Raw genomic sequence first — 22,320 nt, 5'->3', positions numbered from 1 at the left:
TGAGTGGTTTTTTTCCTATTTTGAGGGGAGTCAAACATTCAGATGTCAATCTCAGGGAATTCCTTTATGTTTATTTCTGTCCCTTTCCTTCCTGCCTCTCCCTCTGACATACAGAGCCCAAGTCTGTGGCTGCCTCACACCTTAGCTAGCAGTAGCCCAGGATGCACAGGTTTATTGCTGAAACGAGAGAAACAAGTTGATCTGGAGATGTTGAGCCTTGGGGTATAGGTAGAATTTATTTAAGAATTATTATTAAAAATTATTAAGAATTGCCAGGCCATTAAACTTGCATTTTATAAAACCATAGTTTGCATTTTATTTTAATAACTATTTTAATAGTTTTTTAAAAATATGACTGTAATGGAAATGTAACTAGTTTCTTTTAGTGGAGGGAAGCCATGTACATTCTAGTCCTAACCTTTGACCTCCTAGTAGTCACAAGCTATAGGCTAAAATACAAACATACATAGCCAACAGTGATTAAGATTTTCAAACACCGACTTATATAGTAGGTTGAGTAGTGGATATTTTCTTAACCGAGTTCACCAAGGTGCAGATCCCACTTCTGCCGCTTACTAGCTATGTGCCCTTGGTTTCTCAGATGTTAAATGAGGCAGTTAGTATTCCTTAACTTATAGGGTTGTTGCCAGCATCATATTAGTGAAGCTATGCTGAGTATTTAGCATCTGGTATACAGCAAATGTTCAATATGCTTTATGGTTATTAAGCAGAGCTTAAAAAGTAGAAAGAAAGAATAAAAAGAAATGTTGAACTTGATTGGCTCAATCAGGGGAGTCTGTTTTTTCACTTAGATTAAATCAGTTTATGGAGTCACCAGTCAGCTGCTTGGGACATTTTGTTCTCATAGTTCAAAGAACAGGAAAGGCTAAGACCAAAACCTTGAACTAAAATAAAGGGTATATGTCTGTTGGCTACTCAATCTTTGGATTCACAAACCTCCCCAACCATCACAGATACACATGCACACACACAGGGACACGTATACATGTAGGCACACATTCTAAATTGTGAGTGTAAAATGTACAAGGGGAAGAATGCTATATTTATTTTTGTATCTTTAGAGTCTAGCAGGATAGCCTGTACGTAGTGTGTTCTAAGTAATCAGTTGGTTTTTACTCACAGACCCAGTTTTATCAGGTTCCTCTTGAAGAACTGAAAACAATGTCAGCCTGAAAATAAATAAATAAATAAATAAATAAATAAATAAATACAGTTTCAGCCTCAAACCAACACTTTTACCTGTGACTGCTAGAAATGTAAGGTAGCACAATCTTTCAGAAAAGCAGTTTGCTTATTTTTATTAAGAACTTAAAAATCAAACTCTCCTCCTAATTTAACTTTTGAGACTCTATAATAAGGAAATAACTTCGGTTTACACACAAAGGGTTTGTCTGCATTTACTTATTAATAAAAACTTGGACACAAACTATACAGCTGTAAGGACAGAGAGGAAGATGATTAAGTATAAGCCTTGTATGCTTCAGTAGAATTCAAAATCCAGGCAATTCCTTCAGTTCTGAAATTTGGTTTATATCAAGTGAGGTGGGTAGCATCTACATAAATTAGATTTTTTGTGAGTAGGTAGGATAGGCTAGAAATAAATTAATTTGCAAAAGATTCATTTAATGCATAAATTTATGAATATGACTCATTAAAATTATCTTTGCAATCATTAAAAAAAAGCCAACAAATATAATGTTATCTGGGGGGAAAATGCAGAATACAAAATTTCCTATAAAATAGAATCAGTACCTAAAGAATGCATAGGTTGGACGTCAGTTGGCTGGATGCCATGTCCAGAGGTGCTGCTTCTAAGCCTACTGTTATGAATGATTTTTCAGTCCAGGCGTTTTATACAGATGTACACCTTCCAGACTTGCCGCTAGCGAGTGTGTGTGTGTGCGCGCGCGTGCACACATGTGTCTGTTTATTTTATGATACAAAGAAACTTGCTAGCAATTTTACATAAAAACCCAAAAGCAAAACTCATCATTTTTTGCATTTAAGAAATAGATTTTACTATAGTTTTTCCTTTTATGTCTTACTTTACATTGGATGTAATATATTTCATTTTCTTTAAAATCTTGTTTTTCTACTCTAGTATAAAAAAAAGTCTCCCAAATCTTCAAATCTTAAATCAAAAGATAGCTACAAGTTCTTTGAGAAATGTTTTTATTTATAACAATTATGCAACTCTTAATTATCTGGTTGATTCCTTTTGCTTATATAGTTCGTTAGATTTTAAAACCTATATACTTTGGGGAGGCATTTCCCTTACTTTTGAAATTTAGTTTATACCAATTGAGGTAGAGCCTGCTTAATTCAGATCCTTTTGTGAGTAGGTGGAATATGCTATAATAAGCAAATTTGCTAATGACTCATGTAAAGTATGATAAAATACTTTGTGTTATTTCTTTTACATTATTTCTTAAGTTTTTTCACATGTAGGCTCACTCTTTAGGCAGAGTGAGCCTATATTTGCCAGGGTTCCTTTGAATTGATGGTAATTTATTGACGTTTTTCTTTGATGTGCTATAACTGATTTTCTCCAAGTCCTCTTTCTTTGACATCGAGTTCAGTGGCATTTTCTCATTAATGTGTGCTGTGTTCATTTCATCTTTTAGAAAAGCCATATTACATTTTGTTTATTGTGGGTCATACTGGGCTTAAATAGTGTGTAACACTAGTCTGATGATTTTCAAGAATTATTTCTGTTGCTACCATATAAATATTTGGTAACATTTAGTGTTAGTTAATAAGTTCCTTTTTCCAAGCATCCTTTTCATTAAGAATATACTTTATCCCCAGGGTGTGAACAAATAGCTCAATAGCTCAAAATTTATTTTCTGAAATGTTATGGAAAAAATAATGAAACTTCCCTGCAGTCATAAAAGATGGAAATTTAGTCCAATATCTGCTGGGATCTTATGTGAATGTACATCCCAGCTGTAGCAGCCCAGGAGAGGGTATGCGAAGCATCATTTTCCCCCCCTTTGGATTTCTCATATCTTGATGTAATTTACATTGGTAGATGATACAATGTAAGACCAAAACCACCCTACCCCTCCTGTTTCTATTACTCCTGATATTTGTATTTAATTTCGTATTTGGTTGCTATTTATTACATATTTGACAATTATCTATAATAATCCTTATTGCACAGAATCTACTAAGCTAAAATAGATTTTATTTAGTAGTGTTTTATAGCTAGCTTTCTCAGTCATGAAGATGAATGTTTTTGTAGTAAAACATTGCAATGTAAGCTATTTAGAAATAATGTGTGAAGGGTATGAAAGCTTCAATAAAATATTTTTTTGATTAAGTCCAGATTCTTTTTTTTTTTTAACTCCAATGGATTTTTTTTAAAAGATTTTATTTATTTATTTGACAAAGAGAGAGCGAGAGAGCATAGGCAGGGGGAGAGGCAGAGGGAGGGGGAAAAGTGGGCTCCTTGCTGAGCAGGGAGCCCGATGCTGAACTCAATCTCAGGATTCTAGGATCATGACCTGAGCCAAATGCGGACACTTAACTGACTGAGCCACTCTAGTGCCCCAGATTATTTCTTTTTTTATCTTACAATCCTATAACTCATTTGGAAGACAGAACTACCTCTTCACATAGCAAAGTAAATATTCAGTTTTGTAATATTAAGTAAAAATCAGGTTTTATTATGAATTCTAATTTTAACCAAATACTTCTCTGAAAACTTAAAGAATTGACCGAGAATATTAGAAACCAGAAACATGAGCACTAAAGACTGTTAAAGTTGTCTCTTTTATTCTGAGATGTGAGTGCAAAGATAAAAGATGATTTTTTAATTGTGAACTTCCCCAACATAGCCAGTGTCTGCAGTTAGATTTTTGGGTAAATTACCTTAATTTTCTATCTCACATTGCATATACAGCTGAAGCTAAAATTTCAACCAGAATTTTTTTTTATTTTTTTATTTTTTCTCTATTTTTAAGTAGGCTCACGCCCAGTGTGGAGCTCAGTATGGGGCTTGTACTCACGACTCTGAGATCAAGACTTGAGCTGAGGTCAGGAGTCAGATGCCTAACCCACTGAACCACACAGGCACCCCTCAATGAGAATTCTTAATAACTGTTGGTGTTCAATAAACACTTTTATAATGTTAGGAAAAAGGTACCGCAAGAAATAAAATTGCAACTGGAATGAGTTCTAAAGAGACATGCAGGAAAATGGGGCCCTGGCTAAAACCATTAAACTTCTGGTGAAAGCACATGTTTTGTTAGATTAAAAAACTATAAGACTCTGTGGTTGAAAACAAATCAGCAAGAGAAATTTCCATTTGATGATTGACCAGTCAACAATATTTTTTTAAATGAGTGTATATAGACTTTGTGGAAATGATGCAAAATGCCATTGAAATTTGTATCTGGAAAAGATCAAAGGATCATAGGATATAGTAGGATACAGGTGAGGAGGCTAAGGAATTAATGACCTGGCTACATGTATGCCCCCCCCCCCGCCCCGCTGTGTTGTTGGTGGCCAAGAAGATTCCAGGAAACAAGGGGACCACCAGGAAAGAACAGGGGCTGGAGAGCAGGCTTTGCAGAGAAAGGAAGATGATGTGAGTTTAGAGTCGAAGAACCAACCACGAGATCCAGGGTTGGAACAGAGTGTCTCCTGTTGCTCTCAGAACTTTGTGAAGAAACCTAATGTGATCAGACTCGCTGCGTTCTGCGGGGAACTAGGTCCTGTTTTCCAGATGTTTAGTGACCTCCTTTTTGTTGTCTAAAACCTCCCTGGGCTCCTGCCAGTTAACACATCAACCAGCCAGCCAGTCATTCATTTGGTCATTAACACTCTTTTCTCATGTGTCAACTCTGACCAGCTCTGGGACCTCAAAGTGCATAAAGACACATTTGCTGCCTGCAAGGAGCTCCCGCAGTCTAGCTGTGCAGGTGACTATAGCAATTGGGAAAACCGGCTGGGTAACGATTATTAACTATGTTACTGTATACCAGACATCTGCTAAACAAGTTGTCTACAGCACTGTATTTAATCTTCACAACAATCCTATGAGGTGTAGTTTGTTTTTTTTCCCCGCACGTGAAGGATGAGGACGTTGAGGCATAGGACCATTTAGTGACATTACTAGTAACCAGTGGAGGCTGGATTGAGACCCAGGACAATCTGACTCCAGACCTTTGCCCTTCATCCCGCTGCATGGAACTGCCTAACAGGCTGGAGTACCGTGCGGCTGTTAAACACGATGCTGGTGATGGAGTGTCCTATATTTTGTAGGAAAGGGCAGACGAAAAATCAGAGGGTATATTCTCAATTCTGAAAAGCCACCAAAATATTTACAGTATTGTCCCCGGAGGGTGAGATTAAGGGTAAGGGTCTCCTCCCCCTACCTCCCCGTCTTCCTCCAATTCTCCCTTTCTTCCTCCTTTGTGTATTTCCCTAACCTTTACAATGAATATGTAGTAATTTTATAATAAGAAGCCTATAATTAAAGGTTTCCATTGGGAATACATCTTCTATATATGGAGAAAAATGAGAGATATTCAGCCTCTTAGTTGGAATACATCTATTTAGTACATCAAGATCAGAATACACATTGTGTATGCAGTTGATTGATAATATATACTCTATTTTGTGCACACATTTGTTTTATTGGGTAGCTCATGGGATCACAGCCAGAGTGACATCCTATTGCTTATTTCAGTTTTATTAAAGGGTAAGTGATGTTGTGTTTAATTACAAGAAGATCACGTGGAGTTGTTATTATGTCCTACGTAGTAAAGTTTAGACTTTACCCTCCACCGCTTGCAGAGTAAAAGGGTTTTGGTTCTTTGGGTGGCACAGGATGTCAAGAGTGGAGTGTCGGCTCTTGCCCAGGTTGGCCTGCCGTGTGGGAAGCAGAGGAGGGCAGATACCAGCATACAGGAGCTCTGGCAAAGGGACTGCGGATGCATGTCAGAGAGTTGAGAGGTCTTCAGGACCCAAGGAAGTCACGGGGAGGCCCGCAGGCAGGTGGGCGGGAAAGGATGTGTCTGAAGGGCAGAGGTCTCACCCACCATCCTGCAGGGCTCGTATGGCAAGTCCTGTGTTTTAAAGGACCAGAGACCTATTAATCAAGCAGACCATTCTTTCGGGTTCTTTCTGGATAATTAAAGCTCATCCATAGAAAGCAAATAAAGCGTGATGTTCTTAATTACCTTAACATGAATTATTTGCTTAATGGTTTTAAAAGAAAAAATTGAACACTCACCAATTTCTTTCAGTTTCTCTGTACATTGCTGAACTGCCTATTCAGAGAATTATGAAAATAAATTTGCCAAACAAATCACAATTTAATTCTAAAACCAGAAAAAGGGGTGTCTGGGTGGCTCAGTCAGTTAAGCATCTGCCATTGGCTCAGGTCATGATCCTGGAGTCCTGGGATTGAGCCCCACATCGGGTTCCTTGTTCAGTGGGGTGTCTGCTTCTCCCTCTGCTCCTCCCCCGCAACCCTCTCGTGTTCTTTCTCGCTGTCTCTCAAATAAATAAATCTTTAAACCCAAAAAGAGTGATTCTTTGGTGATTTCTGTCTTCAGTCATCTGTCCTCTTGTTACTCGTGATTAGCAACTATAATGAGTTGCTTCTGCACCATTGTCATGTATGAATGGCTAGAGTCACCCAGATGGGAAATCAGAATGGTTGAGATAGCTAATCTCCTATTTTCAAATTAACCCACTTTAGCTCTCAGAGCATCTAACTGGATGTACTCCCTCCAGCCCTTGCCTGATTTTGACAGCTACATTGGTGGTTGTGATATGCTGGTTTTTTCATGTATAGAATTAAACTCCAGGGGCGCCTGGGCGGCTCGGTTGGTTAAGCATCTGCCTTCAGCTCAGGTCATGATCCCAAGGGTCCTGGGATTGAATCCCGCTTTGGCGTCCTTGCTCAGCGTGGAGTCTGCTTTCCCTCTCCCTCTGCCCCTCCCCTTGGCTCATACAGTAGCTCTCTCTCTCTCTCTCTCTCTCTCACATAAATCTTTAAAAAAAACAAACAAACCACAAATTTCACATTGCCACACAATGTACTTTTTGATGTTCATGTTCTGATAAAGAACATAACTACAACACCATCAGATGTATTGAAAGTTAAGGAATATAATTAAATTACCTTTTCTTTAGAGCCAAGAAAGATTTTGGAAACTTTTGTCTTCATATGAGCAAACACATGTTAACAAAAGAAATTATATTACCTTTTTGTAATAATAGTGTTTTTCAAGAGGATGACTTTTCATAGAGTAGCTCAGAAAGTCAAACATGTTTATAAAAATTAAGGTAGCTTAGTCACATAGGAAGTAAAATATTTTTTCAACATCTTTATAGTTAGGGAAGACTAAAATGATTGTTTTAATTATTTATGGTTTTTAATGATTTTTTCTTTTTATAACTATATTGGTAATACATATTAATTGCAGACAAATAAAATCTATTTAGATAAATAACGGGAGGAAGGAAACAAGCCTAAACTCTTTACTTAGAAATAACCGATATGAACCTCTTCAGTTCTATCCTTCCAGACTTTGTCTCAATTATTTGAGAATTATAATATATAATTATACAGATACGTTTATGTAAAATATTTAAATATAGCTTATAATTATATAAATACATTAAAAAATAACATTTGGTTGCCTACCATATGTAGGCACTAAATACTGTTTCAAAATTAATCTCAAAAGCTAAAATTGGATACAGTGGACCCTAAGGGTGTATCCTTTACACCTCACAAAACCCCTATGAGGTAGGTACTATTTTTATTCTCATTTTATAGATAAGGGAACTGAAACATGGGTTAAATAACTTTCCTGAGAGCACAAGCTCATATTTGAATAGTCAAGATTGAGCTCAACCCTTCATTTTGAAGCAATTACACTATTGTGAATCACGCATAACTCTTAACAAATCCAGTTATGGATTTTATATAGGTAGATTTTCTTCTTTCCTCAAACCTTGGGCCCCAGGTGGTATGACCATCAAAGGCATGCAGGGATATGTGAGGAGTAAGAGGAAGGCAGGCCAAGAAGCCCTAAGAAGCCCTGGTTCTCCAACCCTCATCTTGAGTCCTGGGATCTCTGTTGGGGAAGGTGGGGGAGGCTGAGGAGAATGAGAGCCCCCCCCCCCACAATCTCTGGCTATTAAGGAGAGAGTTGTGGGTTCCTTGTAGGGGAGAAAAGGAATGCAAAGGTTATTTATTCCCCATTCTGTTGCATGTTTTTAAAAAGTGCTACAAAAGAGAACAGAGAGGAGGAGCAACCTAAGACTCTTTGAAGTATAAAAAGACCTTGGAAGATCTGGCAAAGATTGTCAGTGCTGACTGCTCAGCCGTCTCCATCTTGCCAGCCCACACCCTTCTATTTTAAGGACCTGGGCAGGTGTTTAGGTATTATTTTGAGGTCTGTGTTAGCAACAATTATAAAAATAGCTACTTTCACAGATAGGTATTTAAATCTGTTTCTAGAATATGTGAAAAATTATAGTTTTATAATATTTGTTTTATAGAAGGAGTCCCGTCTTTATCAAGAGCTATGTAATAGGGTATTTCAAAATAGCAATGTATACTACACTACCTCTAAAACAGGATTCAGTAAAAATAATTTATGCAGAATTTCTGGTCAACAATTACATTGTATAAAGAGAGGAACACCTTAATTATAATGCACTGCTCTGGTAAATTAGTGCTGGACCAGTTCCTGACACATAGGCATTCAGTAACTGCTGACCTAAGATGCACAATGTTTTCTTCAAAATGTGCATCTGTGCATGGGATACATGAGTAAAACAGTTTTTGAAGTGTGAATTCTTGAGTCATTTAAAAAAGTGTGCTTTCTGTATTTCTGGGTTTTTTTTTAATCAGTTATAGAAAATCCTCAGACCTTGAACTATTGTATCTCTTAAATCTAGTTTCTCCTTTTTTAAAATTAAAAAAAAATTTTTTGAGAGTGGGTGAGTAGGGGTTGGGGGGCAGAGGAAGAGGAAGAGAGAGAATCCTAAGTAGGCTCCACGCCCAGCATGGAGCCTGATGTGGGGCTCAATTTCACGACCTTAAGACCATGACCTGACCCGAAATCAGAGTCTGTCGCTTAACCAACCCAGCCACCCAGGTGCCCATTAAAAAAAAAAAAAAATTAATTGAAATATAGTCAACATACCGTATTACATTAGTTTCAGGTGAACAACATAGTGATTTGACAATTTAGTTTCTCCTTTGAGACTCTCCTCATATATTAGACTGTCTCATTCTCTGTCCTTCATATCTCTGCACCTCTTTTGCAGATTTCTGTCTCCAGGTCTGTGTGCTGCGTTGTGGGTAATTTCTTCTGCTTCATCATTCTGTTTACTAATTCTGTCATCAACTGTTTTTAAATGGTTACTTAATCCTCAGTGCCCATTGTACCCAATTTTAGCATTTTAGTTTCTTTCGTGGGCAATTATAACTATTTTTAAGAATTGATACCCCATGACTCATTATTTCTAAGAGGTCTTTTGAAAAACAAAGAAAATTTACTAATTTTTAATAGTATAAAACTTAATCTTTCTGAAACTATTGTATGGGCGTATTGAATACTGTTATCACTTTTCTATAGATTATTTACTAAAATGGCTTAAAAATACAAACATGAAAGGATATGTTGGACCCAGATTGTAAATGGTGATGAGTATTTTTCCTAGTGTACCCTGGATTAAACCATGAACAGAATATTTTTATTTCAGTCGTAATTTTTTTCCCAAAGATTCCATTTTTCAATCTCCTAATCATTTTTTATTACTTCCTATTGCTTATTTTTGTGATGTCATTTTTAAAATGTTCTTAAGCCTTCCACAGCTCTGTTTTATCCCAGTATATGAGGCCCTTGTCGTCTAACTCAGTTGTTTGTTATTTCTGCTGACTCTTGCTATGGTGGAGGTCAGATGTAGTTGATGTTAAACTGAAAAATAGAAGGTCTAGGTTAAGGTACTTTTCTCCAAAGACTGCATTTGTCATCAGGACATTTGACTTGGGGCCACCCTGGCTCCTGATCAGCATCTCAGGCTCATCCGGGACTCTGTGGCTCACCTCTGTCACCTTGGTGCCACCTAATATCCCAGTCTCCTAGTAGCACTGACTAGCATTTGCTCCCAGGAAAACATGACTTTTTCAGGCCCCTAGGTATCTGATATATTTTCACCTTGGAAATTTCTCTTATTCACTATGGGTTTAGAGCTGCAACGGAACATCTGAATGCTAGTTGTCTTATATTTGAGAAGACTCTTCAGCGCATCTCGCCCACCATTCTCCTAGAAGTGGGATTCTATAACATTATCTAACCTTTGACGATAACTTCCCTTGAAAGTAGTTTGAGATAAAACCAAGATATGTGTCCTGAGCCACAGCCGATTGTGTAACCTGAGTATTTTATTATCCCGGATGGTCCTAGGAATGTTGACCAACTCCCAAAATTGGTTCTTTTATCCTGATGAGATTAACCAGAAAACTAACCCGTGTTCATTTCACACTGCCTGCATGAAGCTAGATTTAGTAATTATTCCTAAGGCCCTCCATCTTTATTACAACACGCCTCTACTCCTCCTAAACCACTTAATACCAGTTGCTCAACTAAAAACTAGGACCAAAGTTGCTTCACGTAAATTGTGCTCTTCAATAACAGCATCATTAACATGTCTTTTCCACTGTATTTTGAAGTAATAGTGTTTTATAAAATGGCACAGGTGTTTTAACCTTGATTTTATTCTTCGTTATCACATTTACTCTAACAGTTTTTCTGGAGCTCTGTATGATTTATGGTTTCAATTCAATCTGTGCACTCACTCACCTCATCCTTTTATTCTATTAGTGCTTAATGTAGTTCAGAACTATGCCTTACTCATATTTCTCAGTATCGGATAATTCTTGTTTATTAGATTTGGAGGCTTGCAGAATCACTATCACGTCTCTCCTGGGCAATTTATCCAAAGAGAGAAGGTGGCTGCTTATGTCTTTACTATCAGCACATTAACTTTGTAGGGGGAGTTAGAAGGGAAAAAAGACCTGTCTTGACATTCAGTTGTACTCTGTTAAACATCCAATTTCTTGTATGTCCAGACCTTTTGAGGTCATGGAGCATCTTTAGACCTGAAGTGTAAGGTGGTAGAAATCACGCTGCAGGCTAAATGTCTTTGGCTATGCATCCAAAGTTCACAGTTCCTTATCATACTGTGTCGATCCATCATGTGCTTCTTAATATATGTCGATTAAAGGGAAATAAAAATGTACGTACCTTTTGGCCTAGTCATTCTGTTCTTTTGAATTTATCCTGAGGAAATTGTACAACAGCATTATAAACAAAAGAAAAAAAGCCCTTTCGGCAAAATGATGCATATTGTAGCATTTTCTGTGATAGAAAAGAATGGACATCATTTAAATGCCCAATATTTTATTAAATTAGAGGGCATCAACCTGAGGAACTATTATTATGCAGACATTTCGGTCATAATGATTGTAGAAACCTAGGGAACAACTGCTAAGTGTTCATGGTGAGTTAACAAAATAGGCAATGGGATTGAATATACACAGTGACGATAACTTGACAAATCTGTAGACTTATGGCCACAAATTAGACAAGAAGATTTAAAAATGGAAAAAGTTGTGTTAGCTTTGGGAATTAAAAGTAATTTTGTTCATTTGAAATATCTCCCTTAAATGTCATTATGTGGTTTTACAGCAAATGTGCAATTTTTGAAAGGAGTAAAGACAAAAAGTATAGATAAACATAGGACGTCTCAATTGGCTCACAGACCAAGTGCTCAGAGTTTTTATACTCCCTGATGAGAGCAGGCTTTCAGTGTGATGATAAAGGGACATTTTTTATTTTTTTATTCTTAAAGAATTTGAGAGAGAGAGAGAGAGAGAGAGACAGCAAGCATGAGCCAGGGGGGAGGGGCAGAGGGTCAGACACAGGACTCCATCCCAAGACCCTGAGATCATGACCTGAGCTGAAGGTAGACCCTTAACTGACTGAGCCATCCAGACTCCCCTGAAGGGACATTTTAAACAGATCATCCTGTTTAACCCTTTAAGGGAAGAGAACATTTTGAAGAGGCAGTATTAGCAGAGGAAATGAGGCTAGGTTATTTATCTCATTTCTTTTTCATTTTTATCATGGTTGACAGATTTAATCTCTTCTTGTGACCACCCCTCATAACCAAATGCCCCAGGCCCTTACTCCCTTTCCAGAGCTCTACTCCAGCCAGGAAAATATATCTAACATGTGGGCTTCACACATTTGGACGACTTCCATGATATCTTTCTAAACTTCCTAATCAGTTTTCTTCCCATATAGTCACCAATTTAAATATCCTCTCATGTCCTGTTTTGAAACCTGCCTAAATGCTCATTTTCCTGAGGAAACTACGGAGTGTGGCCTCATCCCATATCCTGCCCTGCCTTATTTTTTGTTTTATTTTGTTTTACTTTAATTCCAGTATAGTTACACCCTGCCCTACTTTATAATCCATCACCTCACATGGCCTCCTTGTCTTAAGTTTCTCAGCTTTACCGAGGATTTTGCTAATACCCATTTGCTCATTTTATGATTTTGGGTGCATATCGTTAAGTCGCCTTTTACCCTGCACATTTACCCTGGCTCCTCACGTTTTAGTTTTACTGACAAGGGCCTACGCCCTGCTTCTTTTTCCTTGTCTCTTTGTATCGTTCTCAGAATCATGATCTGCACTGAACGCCTGAATCAGGAAATAGTAGACTCAGAAACTTCAGGAGTTTTAAGTGGGAAGAATCTACGTGTTTATTTTCAGTGGAAAACTCATCACGAGAGTAGTAACCTTTATTGAGCACTTACTATATGACACACACTAGGTCATGACATGCCTGCCTGTAACCTTATTAGGTATTGTTACTATCTGATTTTTACAGTTAAGGAAACTGAGGCAGACGTAGAGAGGCTAAGGAAGTAAATGGCTGATAGGGTAGCAGGAACCCCAAAACCATCGCATGGTGAAGCCTGGTACAGCTGGAGTCGAATGCAGATGTGGAAAGATTTGGTTTCATTTCAATATTTCAGAACTTGGGAGCTTTCATACAAACATCCCAATTTTGGCTCTTCTTGGAAAATAGAAAAGTCTGGCAACAATTTGCTGGAGTTGAGTAGAGTCTCTTCCTTCAGGAGGGAAACAGACTCCCTCTCAGCATGGCCACAGTTGGACCCATGTTACTTATAATTTTATTGTGCTACTTAATATTTAAAGGTTTTCCTGTTAATGCAGAATCTTGCTTCATTTGGGGCTTTCTGATTACACAAATTCATATTTGCAATTTTGAGCATTATGGGGAAAAGTTAATGTGAAATCCGAAGTGGTTCAAGAGTTGGAGTTAATTGGTCCCTATAAAGTAGACTCATTGAACATAACCATTGAAGTGTAAGGTTGTTACAGAGTAATAAGTAAAAATAGAAGCAATTTGACAAAGAAGATTTTAGGTTTGCTTAAAATCTCTAAGAAAATATCATCAGTCTCTTTATCATGGCATAGCTTGATATTTCCTATGCTTTGTTTAAAAGGAGAATCAGTATACCAAAGTAGTCATTTTAAAACATAACTATGATGTATCATATCCCTACTTCACAGCCCTTGCTGGCTCCTCCTCACCTTCCAGCTTTGGTTGGTTCACCAGGGCTTCTGTGATCTGGCCTGTGCTTTCTCCTCAAGCCTCATCTCCTCCCATTAAAATGCTATATTAAACTAGGAGCACTGGAAATGTTATCAAAGTCAATGTTATATAAGCAAACTAGTCTAGAAAAGTTTAAATTTTAAATGGACTGGCTGGGTAAGACTTCAATAAGAAATTGACTCTGGGTGATGAAAGGGAGCCATCCAGATGCATATTTGGGAAACAGCATTCCAGGCAGAGGAAAGAGGTACAAAGGCCCTGAGGTAGCAGCTTTTCTGACTTGTTTGAAGCAGAGAGGGGAGCCCAATGAGGCTGGAGTAGCATGAAGGAAAGGAGAGAGCTATGACAGATGAGGTCAGAGAGATTACAAGGGCCCAGGTTATAATGAGCCTCCTGGTCCTAATAAGGATACCTAGGTGACATGGAAGCCATTGGAGGTTTTCGAGTAAGGCAATGACATGATCTGACTTATGGTTAGTGAGATCATCCTGGCTCTGGTGCTGTTATAAATTGAAAAGAGCCAGGAAAGAAGCAGATCAGTTAAGAGGCTTTTACAATAATCCATGTAAGAGATGATGATGGCTCAGACCAGAGTGGTGAGAGTGATAAGATTCCAGATACAGTCTGAAGGATGAATTAACACATTTTGTTAACAGACCGGATGTGGGGCATGAGGGAAAGAGTAGCATCAAAGATGAGATTAAGGTGTTTGGTCACCAACTGGGAAAATGACTATTTACTGAGCTAGAGAGTATTTGGGGGACATGTTTGGGGAAGAGGGGTGTGGTGAGCAAGGAGTTTGTCCGAGACAAGTTGAATTCGAGATGCCTGTGTGACATCTCCCTCACGTGTCTAACAGGTAATTGGGTAAATGAGTCTGAGCTCAGGAGTGAAGTTCAGGCTGAAATTAGGAATTTGGGAGTCACAGCATATAGGTGTTCTTCAGAGCTGTGATTCTAGCTGAGAACACCAAGCGATGGAGCCCAAGAGCATTCTAGCAATCCTTAGAGGTCAGGGAGATGAGAGGGAGACTGAGGAGGAACAGCCAGAAAAACAGAAGGAAAATTAGGCACTCTTTTTTTGATGTGCTAGAACTTAGGGGAAAAAAGGGTTCAAAGAAGAGTGATTGACTGCCAATGATAACTCAAAAATAAGAAGAATTCAGACCAATTCTGACCAGGGACCGTTAGATTTAGCAAGTGGAGGTCACAGGCAACCTTGAGAAGAGTGGGCAAGGTCCCTGCTGTTGGAACGTACATGGTAGGGAGGAATAAAGACAGTAGAAAGTTTGACAAATATGTAATACGTCGTCAGGTAATAATAAATGCTACAGGACAAAAAAAGGGGGTGCTCATGAGATAATGACAGGCGTGCTATTTTAGTTAGGGCTGTCAGAGAATACCTCCTTAAAGAGGTAACATTTGAGCCCAGATCTGAATGGGCACCAAGTCTGCACCCAGTGGGGAAGACACATGTATAGCCTTATGAATTTTATATCCAGCGTCCTTCAGTCAAATGGTCAAATGTCAGGACTAATTGCTTCCCAAAAGTATCCCAGTTGTTTTATTTTGCATATAACCTCTGGTTGAGCCTATGATCATATGGGAAAATAGTGTTTCAGGTGGGAAAAACAGCAAGATCCGAAGCAAAAGTGGGAAAAACAGCAAAGATCCGAAGGCAAAGTATGTTCAAATGGTCAAGAAACCAACACATACAGAGCCAGTGTGGCTAGAGCAGGGAGAGGAATGAACTTGGGCCTCTGCTGCTGTTAGGAACGCTCTTCCTAAGACACGCTCTGTTATCTCCCAATGCATATGTCACTTAGAAGATTGTCACTCTCCAAACGTGTGTGTATGAATGTATAGTTTGTATGTATAGTATGTATATCTAGGTGTCTATGTAATTATGTATTGTACACACATATTTTGCTCATTGCCAGTCAGAAGAAATGTCTCTTTGCATCGATATTAACTTCTGCATACCACCAGTAAGTGCTACATTCAGCAATTTTAGAGTCCCATATTTCTGAAGAGAAAGGAAGATTGTAAGAACTGAGTTTTTTTCTTGAATATTTTCTCAAGGAGAGGGATTCTTACACAAATCAAATATCAGTGACCTTTAATAAAGTTATAAACTCACCTAATTCCCTTTCTGAGAAATCTGGGTCTGTAAACTCGTAAATTCTTTTGGGTTTTTTATAATCTAGAATATGTCAACTGGAAAATACTTTTCTCCAGGTTTTAAGAGTAGTTTCCTCTCAAATCTGCTTTATAAAATTAGGGAAAAAATTTTAAAAGGAAAAAAATTTTAAAAGGAAAAAATTTTAATTAGAAAAATATTCACCCATAATAAAAATCTCAAACACCTCAAAATCCAGTTTCATTTTTGTGCTCCCTTCTGAATTTCGTTTTACTCTTGAACATATTTACATCATTGGAATAGATGTATGCCTATGTAAATGTATATATGTATGTATGTATCTTTCTATTTCCCTTGCTATTTTCTGTGTACTTCTCCATATTTGTTAATTATATTTATCTTTTTAATGGCAGCATAATATTCAATATTCATAATTAAAAGTAATTTTTATGTACTTTAGTATGTGTATTCATATATATGTGTGTATTTACATATAGAGTTCTTTTTTTTTTTTTTAAGATTTTATTTATTTATTTGACAGAGACAGAGACAGCCAGCGAGAGAGGGAACACAAGCAGGGGGAGTGGGAGAGGAAGAAGCAGGCTCATAGCGGAGGAGCCTGATGTGGGGCTCGATCCCACAACGCCGGGATCACGCCCTGAGCCGAAGGCAGACGCTCAACCGCTGTGCCACCCAGGCGCCCCTACATATAGAGTTCTATTTTTCTTTTAATGATTTTAAGAGAATACACATTTCTATATCAGATTTATCCTTTTAGTGAGGGCATGTTATTCAATTACATCAATACACTCCAATAAAATTGGCTCCCTCATTAGGGGGCATTTAAATTGTTTATAGTTAGTTTTTATTGTAAGCATTATACACATTTAAAAAATTATACCCATAGATAAATTTACAACAATGGGATCACCGAACACATGTGTTGTTTTCTCATTGGTAAACCACTTCCCAGATATGTGCTATTTTTAATGTCAATAATGAATGAATGATTTTTCCCAGTCCAAATACCAGGACTTTTATTGTTTTTAAAAAAAAAAAGTTTTTCTGGAGTATATGCTGATGTAATTCCTTTCATTTGTACTTTTTAAGTAACAATGTTTCTGCATTTGTGGGGGGGGGTTGTTAGTTTTTGGTTTTTACTTTCTGTATTTCCTCTTTAATTAAATTTCTGAATTTCTCATCCATTTATCCATTGGGGTTTTGATGGTGGCCTTATTTAAAAATGTTTTAAATGTCTTAATTAAAAAAAAACATTTTAAAACATTTTTTATTTTACTTAAAAATTAACTCTTATTATAGCTGTTGTAAATTCTTTTCCTCTTCCATTAAGCTTTTCTAACTTAATTTTGTTGTCTTTAGAGCTCTTATTTTTACCATTTTCCTCTTGGGTATGCCACTTTTTTTTCTTTCTAGATCTTGTATCTTAAGACTTAAAACAAAATAAAACTTTCATCCTTATCCTTGAGTTGGCTCCATTTTTCAGTTGTTATAATTAGTATTTACTAATAGACTGTTTTATAATTCCTTCTTCACTATTTGCAAGATATAAACCTTTGAAATACCTAGCTTCTCCTTATTTTCCCCTCTGCTGCATTTTTCTGAGGTGTCTTTCATCCCTTTACTGAGGCACAATTGATGTTAACACTATTTCCTGGTATTTGTCACACAGAGTAGGTACCAGCCCAGTCTGCGGCTGAGTATCAGGCCAACTGCGGCTCTTATTTCGAAAGTCGGTTGCTGCTAACCCTTGTTCTTAGATTTTATCTGAAGGGAATGAGAAATATGAATTCTGCTGGTTTCAGTCATCTTGGTATATCTAGGTAGCTTCCACAGAGCAATATATAACCAAAGAAGCAATTAGGAGAGATTCCTTCTTCTTCCTTCTTCTTCTTCCTTCTTCTTCTTCCTTCTTCTATTGTAACAGCCAATCCTTTATCACTTGCATACACTTCTGGCCCATCCCAGATGCTGCCTGCCAAGATGGGTGTGCTCTGTGGGCTTTGTTCCCCAGTGGTCCTTTGACGGGTCCCACTATATTGGTCACATTCTTTCAGAAGGTAGCTCAATGGAGGCTTTGCAGTTCATTGCACTTACACTGTGCAGCAGTTCTGCTGTGAATTACTCTGTACTTCTCAGCCGGGTGGTGGTGTGTGACAGCAAGCAGTACTTTACTGGTTTCATTCAAGACTTTGTTTTCCATGGAATATAAAATGTGGCTTTATATGACATGATGAAAGTGTTCACGAAAAAGGTAGGGTGCAGAGTAGATCTCAGTCTTTAAGGAGGCTAATGAAAGTGGAGCATTACCCCTCTTCCCCTCTTCCTTTTTTTTTTTTTTTTTTTTCCTGGTCCCCTCCACGCTACCTTGGTAGCATACACACAGATGTGTTTCTCAAGCACCATACTGTCATTTTTGTGTTCTCTTCTGGCTCATTGCTGTCTCGGCGGTGGGAGATGCCTGTGCCACTCTTCATTACAGGTGACTGCTTTGACCACCTCAAGGGAAAAAATGACATCCTGGAGAAAGAAGTACGTGCACCATTAAATTCCTCGATGAAAGACAATAGAAAATTTTAACAGAAGGAAAGAGTACTCTCACCAAACAAGGGTTGAGGAGGCCCTTTATCACCCTGTGCGGGTACATAGCCTTTGTTGCTTCTGAACTATGATCCCTGGAAACCCATCTTGTGCCTATGATTCAAGAACAGTCAGCTGTATGAAGAAGTTTCCGTTGTCCATGTTAACTTTAATTTGATTCTTTGGTGTGTTTGGGGGCATTAAAAAAAATCTTTATTTGACCTCCATTTTCTGTTTCTCAGGATGAAATGATTTACAACCGGTATCCACTGATATATTCCTTGAATTTATTTTTGATGAAAAATGTATCCTGTGAGTCACTACGTGTGTGTATGTGCCTGCCTTTGATCAGTTTTGGGAACATGCTCAGAGTTGCACAAGCCCACATCCTTGATCTGGACCAGCCTCTGCCCTTCTGGGCTACGGATGGAAATCCTGTTGACAGTGGAGAGCTGGGATGGGGGTGGGGTGGGGGTGTTCTGTGAGGGGTCAGGATTCCTTCGGCAGGAAAGGTTAATGGCACTTGGCACATGCAGAATACCGTCACAGCATTTTCACATCGGTAACGACTAGCAAAACTTAAAAGCCAATTCTTCACACATGGTTTTTGAACTTTTTGTGGTAGATGTAGGCAAGCTGTGAAATATTAAAGCTGGCAAGCACACACGTGCATGCACGCGCACGTACGCTCAGGCGCGCACTCTGTGCTTCCATGACCGGGAAGGTCTGGACTGGCCTTCAAAACTGAGTTTGAGTGCTGTTCCTTTCAGTGGGAATGGGGAGAGGTCATTTTGTTTTATTGGTGTCTAGGGTAAATGTTAAGAGTTAAAAGGCAGAGAAAATGAAGTGATCCAAAAATGTCCTGCAAACAAGGTGAAACAATCAAGATCTCTCCTTTTATCCTTACATCTGTTTCTGAGGAAACATACCTCCTCTTACCTAGGCCCAGTGACGGGGAGGCCACATGACCTCTCTGGCGGTAATTTCCTCCCCAGTGGAAGAAGTGTGGAGAAAACTGAGCGTGATAAATTGCCTTTTGATTTGAAATCTTCAGTTGGCAAAAAAACAAAATAAAAATGGTCATGGGAACAGAGCAACACAGATGTTCAGAAGCTGAGGGAGCGATCAGCAGTTTGAAAAGAATTCTTCATACACCATGCTTCCAAAGATAGGGAACCAGTGACTCATGAAGTGTGAACTTCAATTTTGGCCCTGGTGGGTGTCAGTAAATAACAGTTGTATGAAAGCAGAGTCTAGTCTGCAGCTTCCTCCCAGGCTTGTGGTGGTGTATTTCCTAGAATGCTCCAATAACAAGTTTATATAACTTGTCTCAAGCTTTGGCAACCAAAGAATGTACTCTAGTCCAGTCACGGATGTGAGTAACAGAAGAATGCATTCTATTTAGAGAGGAGTGTTAGTATCTTCAGTGTTGGTATATTTAGGTAGGACACAAAATCTGAAAGCTCTGTAGAAATACAATACCCCATCCAAGGTTACAAGAGAGACAAACCTTTATCAACTGTCAGTCATACCTATAGACTGATATTTTGACATCCTTTTGCCTGTTGTGCTGAAACCCATCTTCGGATCATAATTCATTCCAGAATTTCTGTAATTTTAAAATGTTCCCATTTCTATCCATCTCCTATATTTCCCTCTATATAATTAGGCCCTTTGGCTTTCCTATTAAGTCATTTTTCCTTTACATTTGTAATTTATTTCAATTTGACCTTTCATGTGGACACCTTGACGAAGAAATATGCTATGGCTGAACTTCAATTTCATATAAAATACATTGCAAATATGTTTATATTTTAAGATGAGAAGAACCCTTTATTGGGTTATTTATCTTAAAGTGACCGTAATACTTGATAAGGATATGTTTGTAAATAAAAATGGGTTAATAAACTTTGCGGGTTACTACATCAGCATAATTACTTGAAATCAGGGACCTGGCTTATAGAGGTTTATAACCGAGAATCCAATGCAAAGTGCTTTGAATGGAGTAGGACCCTAATAAATGTTCACTGAGTGTAACTTAGAGTGTGTTCTATTCAGGAGAATGATTTGGGCAGCTCACATCAAATTTCTCTGACACACACATGTGTAGGTTAGAGAGCGAAGCGTGGTGTGACCCTCCATTTAACAAGATGTTTCTGTGAAGTCTCCAGTCTTGATTTAAAATTGTTGTGTATTCTATTCTTGTCCATTGATTTGGGAAATTTCAGTAGAGCTTAGTGATTCAGAACATGGCTTGGTTTTCCTAGAACTAATACTTTTTAGCCAAATTGTGTAAGTTTCTTAACCTCTTAAAACTGCCAATGTTCTTATCTATGAAATGAAAATTCTGTTGGGCTGTACTTGATAGGGTTATTATGATAATTAAGAGATAATGCTTGTAGAATACTTATTCACTGCCCTGGTATGTAGTAAATGTTCCATAAATAATAGCTGTAAATAGATACATTAATATATTACCAGGTTACTCCCATTCCCAAACTGAAACAAATAGCACTGGATGCTCCAGTAAGATGCACGTTTTTCCAAGTTTTGAAGTCCTGTTCCGACCATCCTAGGCTCGTGGGAGCACAGTGTGTGCTTTGCTTCAATGTTCACAACTTGCCTTTATTTGAAAATAGTCCCAAAACGTGTAAGGATTGGCTTTTATTTTATTTATTTTTTTATTTTTCCAGGTGTATTTATCTGAGAGAGAGCAAGAGCGCATGCATGCGCAAGCTGGGGGGGTGGCAGAGGGAGAGGGAGGGGGAGAATCTCAAGCAGACTCCCTGCTCAGCGGGAAGCCTGACGTGGAGCTTGATCCCCACCCTGAGATCATGACCTGAGCCAAAATCAAGAGTCAGAAGCTCAACTTACTGAGCCATGTAGGCACCCCCAGGATTGGCTTTTAAATGTTAGTTTTTAGATATGCTGAATTTGAATTAGTTGAGGGAGGCTTCTTATCTGAGTCTAAATGGCTTTAAGATTCTTTTATCCTCCACATCTGGAGGCTAAAACAGTATTTTCCAGTCCAAGACAAGATTTTTTTCTTTATCTTTTTCAACTATCAATCCTGTTATGTAGATATTTAGCATAGGACACAAAGAGAATGAGAATGGCCAGTGAAACTTTTTTTTTTTACAAGATTTTATTTATTTATTCGACAGAGATAGAGACAGCCAGCGAGAGAGGGAACACAAGCAGGGGGAGTGGGAGAGGAAGAAGCAGGTTCCCAGAGGAGGAGTCTGTAGTGGGGCTCGATCCCAGGACTCTGGGATCACGCCCTGAGCCGAAGGCAGACGCTTAACTGCTGTGCCACCCAGGCGCCCCATGGCCATTGAAATTTTATGTATCCATTTTTCATATGTTAATGATTGGGTTACATGACATTGGTCAATTTCTTCTCCATTACCAGGATTTGGATATAGAGCTAGAGTTCCTTTATAAAGATCAACATTTTGACCTTTTGGTTAGTGCTCATGTATAGAATTTCTAGGAAGTGCACTAAACTCAGTTCTGCTTATGGGCTGCAAAGTAGTAAAGACTGATTATATCTGTTGCTAGAAGAATATGATTTCATTGAAATATTTGTAAAATTAAAAAGGCATTTTGCTAACATATGTATGTATACTCCTTCCCCCTTCCAAAAGACACTTTTTCTAATGTGTTTGATAGATCACCTTGAACATGTGATATATGTATCGTAATTTGCATATGCATGTTTAATTTGCATAAAGAAACAAAGGCAGTCTTGATAGGTATCAGTAGAGTACATTCACCTCAACTTTGCTATAGACCCTGTGAGGATATTCTGAGGGTCGAATGAGAAAATATAAACAACCTAAGGAGTTCATAAGTGTTAGTTGCTTTGGATTCTT

The 22,320-nt window shown here is 38.1% G+C and overlaps 1 protein-coding gene across 1 annotated transcript in view; it reads left to right on the top strand.

The window, feature by feature from the left end:
* Nucleotides 1-22,320, top strand: part of RNF150 (ring finger protein 150) — a 261,612-nt gene that overhangs the window by 68,369 nt on the left and 170,923 nt on the right. The gene's annotated exons all lie outside the window — the stretch shown is intronic.

The sequence above is a fragment of the Ursus americanus genome, chromosome 13, assembly GCF_024610735.1.
Source record: "Ursus americanus isolate L20-20 chromosome 13, mUrsAme1.1.p, whole genome shotgun sequence".
In the NCBI taxonomy this organism is placed as follows: domain Eukaryota; kingdom Metazoa; phylum Chordata; class Mammalia; order Carnivora; family Ursidae; genus Ursus; species Ursus americanus.
This window is presented reverse-complemented; position numbering and strand designations above follow the sequence as displayed.